Source organism: Dermacentor andersoni, chromosome 3 (genome assembly GCF_023375885.2).
Source record: "Dermacentor andersoni chromosome 3, qqDerAnde1_hic_scaffold, whole genome shotgun sequence".
In the NCBI taxonomy this organism is placed as follows: Eukaryota; Metazoa; Arthropoda; class Arachnida; order Ixodida; family Ixodidae; genus Dermacentor; species Dermacentor andersoni.
This window is the reverse complement of record NC_092816.1, coordinates 148498422-148502970: the sequence shown is the minus strand read 5'-3', so window position 1 is coordinate 148502970 and position 4549 is coordinate 148498422. Positions and strand designations below refer to the sequence as shown.

Below are 4549 nucleotides of genomic sequence, written 5' to 3'. Positions count from 1 at the left end.
AGCAGATTGGTGAGGTACTCGAGTGACGTGAGGAGTCGGTAAGCAAAGAAGAACGACGCCTTGGGCGCTGTGATAACAGAGCGACGTGACTGAGTTGGCTATCTTGTGCGCATGTCTTCCGTGTTAAACCCGTCGCACGTGTGCCGATAAGCGGTACATCGCGCTTACATAAACCCTTGTTTTTTGTGCAATAAAGGGATCTTGCAAAAGCTGCTGCTGCGTCCACATCGGTTATTACACTGGCGACGAGGCACGGTTGTGCCCATGCGGGGAGGGCGTTTCCAGCAAGATGGCCTTCGGCGTCCGTATCGGCGAATTTCACTTAAATGGTAACTCTTCTTGGGAGGAATACGTCGAGCGTATAGAACTATGCTGCACTGCAAACAAGCTCAAGGAAGACTCCGACAAGAGGGCAGTATTGCTGAGCTGCTGTGGGGAGGATACATACTCCCTGATAGCTACCCTCGTCAAGCCTCTCCGACCACCGAACGCTGACTACCAGTCCATCGTAAATGCCGTGAAGAACCACATCAACCCGAAGCCATCCGAGTTATATTCAAGGTACGTGTTTCTCGAAGCGAGATCAGCACGACGCGGAATCTGTCGCAGACTATGTTACAGCTTTACGTAAGCTAGCCGAGAACTGCGGTTTCAACGACAACCAGCTTCCTCTTGACGTAATGCTAAGGGACCGGTTGGTTTTTGGAATCTCTGACAGCATTGTGCAGCAACGTTTGTTGGCCGAGAAAGACTTAACCTTTAAGACTGCCTACGATCTAGCAGTAACGGCAGAGGCTGCTGCAAAACATCAAAGGGTTATGGGCGGCCTACGTCAGGACGTCCCAGATTTGACAGCTAAAGTGGACAGGCAAACCATGAAGCAGCATAAGAATGGGCAAGATGTAGAAACTTCAAGCGAGCAGTTGAAACGGCAGTGTTTCCGGTATTTCGGCAACCACGCTGCATACCGTTGCAGGTTTAAAACCGCAGTATGCTTCAACTGTTCTGTGAAAGGGCACTTGGCCAAAGCGTGTCGCAAGAAACAAAGAGGTCAGGTTAACCACCAGTTAGAAGATATGTCAAACTCGGAGCAAACTGAGTATGATGACATGCTAAATATTAGTCAAGTGACTAGCGGTTGTCCCAAGCCGTAAGTATAGGCGGTGAAATGTGTCCATGGAAGTCGACTCAGGAGCAGCTAGGTCGATTATCAGTGAAAACATGTTCAGCAAACTGAAAGTGGCAAGGCGCATAAAGCTTGAAGAATCGGACACCAAGCTCGTAACTTGGACTAAGGAAGGATTGGACGTCGTCGGAAAAGCCACACTTCCGGTCAAATTCAAGGAACAAGACTTCGAGCTGCCAATACTCGTTGTAAGAAACGAAGGTAGCACGCTTTTGGGTCGCGATTGGTTCAAGGTATTGAACATTAATGTCACTGGGCTTCACAGCATCGAACAAAACGCAGAAGCCCTTATCAAAAGGTTTCCGGATGTTTTTGACGAAACATTTCCAGGCGCTGCTCTGCCACCCCTACACATCGAGCTGAAGGAAGACGCCCGGCCCAAGTTTCTAAAATGCCGCAGCATTCCGTTCGCACTGAAGGATGACGTCATCACAGAACTGGAAAAACTGGAACGTCAAGGTGTTCTGCAACCGACGCAGTACTCGGAATGGGCCACCCCTGCGGTCATCGTCCGTAAAAAGGATGGCTCATTAAGAATATGCGGCGACTATCGAAGTACAGTAAACCAAGCGGTAAGGAACAACGTTTATCCTTTACCTACTAGCAAGGAACTTGTCGCAAAGTTGGGGAAAGGCCGTATTTTTTCTAAAATTGACTTGACGCAAGCGTACCAGCAACTTGCAGTTGATGACGCTACAGCAGAAGTGCTCTCACAGTAAATACAGTAAAGGGCCTGTACAAAGAGCGACGTTTGCCGTTTGGTGTCTCGGTAGCACCCGGATTATTTCAAAGAGCAATTGATACAGTGCTTGCAGGTCTATGCCAGGTGGCGGCATACCTCGACGACATCCTTGTGGCCAGCGAAACAGCAGAGGAGCACCATGAAATCCTCATGGAGGTTCTCAACAGACTGTCAAAAGCGGGACTGCGTATACAAGGCGCCAAGTGTCAGTTCTTCAAAGAGAGCCTGGAGTACTTGGGACACCGGATAGACGGCACCGGCATCTACCCGTCAAAGGCTAAAGTCGAGGCGATTCACAAAGCACTTGTACCAAAGAACAAGGAGCTCCAAGCTTTTCTAGGTATGGTGAATTTCTACAATCGTTTCCTAAAGGGTCGGTCCGAAGTTGCAGAAGTGCTCTACCGCCTACTGGACAGCGAGAGTACGTAGAACTGGGGTGAAGAACAGCAACTAGCTTTCGAAAGACTAAAGACGTTGCTGACGTCCGAGTCACTTTTAGTGCATTTTAACCCTGATGCACCCCTAATTCTGTCTTGTGACGCATCACCCGTGGGTGTGGGAGCTGTATTAGCTCACCGCGATGCTCAAGGACGCGAGCAACCTGTTGCTTATGCGTCAAGAACACTCACTAAGGCGGAACGTAATTACGCCCAGATTGACCGCGAGGCTCTAGCTATTGTCTATGGCGTCCGTCAATTTCATTAGTACCTATGTGGGCGAGAATTCCGCATCTTTACAGATCATAAGCCCCTACTCGGTATCTTTCAACGAGACAAGCAGATTCCCGTTGTTTTGTCACCGCGCATGTTGCGATGGTCTTTGTTGTTATCTGCTTACGAATACAAACTGGAGTATAAAAGGACGCAAGGTCACGCAAACGCTGCCTGTCTAAGCAGGCTACCGATACCCGGTGACAGGAGGGACATCGAGCCTCCTGGCGACGTGCTTTTGTTGGAAGCAGTGGAGTACCCTCCTGTGAGTGCAGCAGACGTCTCATCAGCCACTATGCGTGATCCTTGCCTGTCGCGGGTGAAGAAATGGGTTGCAACTGGCTGGCCAGAACAAGGTGTGCCCCCAGAATATGCTGCCTATCAGGTGAGGCGCGGAGAGCTGTCTTTTCACCGTGAATGCCTTCTGTGGGGTAACAGGGTCATACTGCCGGAAGAGCTGAGAGAAAAAGTCCTCTCCATTCTGCATGCAAATCACCCTGGGATAACGGCCATGAAAGCTCTGGCAAGATCATATGTGTGGTGGCCGAAGATCGATGCCCAGATTGAAGATTTCGTGCGTCATTGCAAACCCTGTCAAGATAACAGGCAAAGCGAACCTAAAACGCCTGTGCATTTTTGGACGAAACCCGAAAGCCCGTGGAGCAGAATTCACATAGATTTTGCAGGGCCGGTTAAGGGCGTTTTCTTTCTTGTTGTCATGGACGCGCTATCAAACTGGGCCGAGATCGAGATAATGCCATCGCTTCATTCCTCAGCTGTGATCGAAAAACTGCGAAGAATGTTTGCTTCATACGGATTGCCGGAGTTGGTTGTTTCTGATAACGGCACAGCCTTCTCGAGCAGCGAAATGCAATCCTTCTTGAAGAAAAATGGCGTGCGCTACATGTATACCGCTCCCTACCATCCCGCAAGCAACGGAAGGGCTGAACGCATGGTTCGCGAGCTAAAGTGTGCGCTTCGAAAGCAAAGCGAGGGCACAGTGGCATGTAAAGTTTCTCGTTTTTTATTCAAGCAGCACTCCACGCCCCACTCGGAAACCGGAAGGACGCCAGCAGAATTCATGCTGGGCAGGAGCTTCCGCTCTGTCTTGTCGAGTCTTCACCCTGACGCAAAAGGCCCTGGATGTACGAAGCCGCCATCCTCGAGGAAGTTTCTGCAAGGTGACTCTGTGTATGTGCGGAACTTCTCTCGTGGTCCGAAGTGGCTGGCCGCACGGATACTGCGTCGCTTGGGCCACGTCATGTACAAAGTACAGACTTCCGATGGCTCAGTACACCGACGTCATCGCAACCACGTGCGGAGAGCATGGGTTGCTATACCGATAGTCTCTCACGCTAACCCCAGCTTCAAGCTTCCAGCGACTGAAACTGCAGTGCAGAGATCGCCTATCCTTCCAGCGACGCCAACTGCAGTGCAGAGATCGCCTAGTCCAGAAGATCCGCAAGCATGCCGTAGGTCTACTCGTGTACGTCGCCCAGTGCTTCGTTATGGCATTGACTACTAGGTGGGAGGGGATGTGATAACAGAGCGACGTGACTGAGTTGGCTATCTTGTGCGCATGTCTTCCGTGTTAAACCCGTCGCACGTGTGCCGATAAGCGATACATCGCGCTTACATAAACCCTTGTTTTTTGTGCAATAAAGGGATCTTGCAAAAGCTGCTGCTGCGTCCACATCGGTTATTACAGGCGCGAAGATTGCTGAGAAAGTCATAGTGTCTTTAGAGCGACGTTGAAGGCATAGAGTTGGTGTATGTGCTCCTCTGACCATGAGTCAGCCGAAATGTCTGGAATCTTGAAAATATAAATACCAGCTTGAGAGACCAGATCATAGCCACTGTCTCCCAACGCAGCAAGACGATCGAGAAACAACTCGTTCACAGTAGCCAGAG

General features: G+C 50.3%; 1 pseudogene; it reads left to right on the top strand.

Annotated features, from left to right (window-relative positions):
- The first annotated feature begins 211 nt into the window (after nucleotides 1-211).
- Nucleotides 212-2357, top strand: LOC129382893 (uncharacterized; annotated as a pseudogene).
- The last annotated feature ends 2192 nt before the right edge of the window (nucleotides 2358-4549 follow it).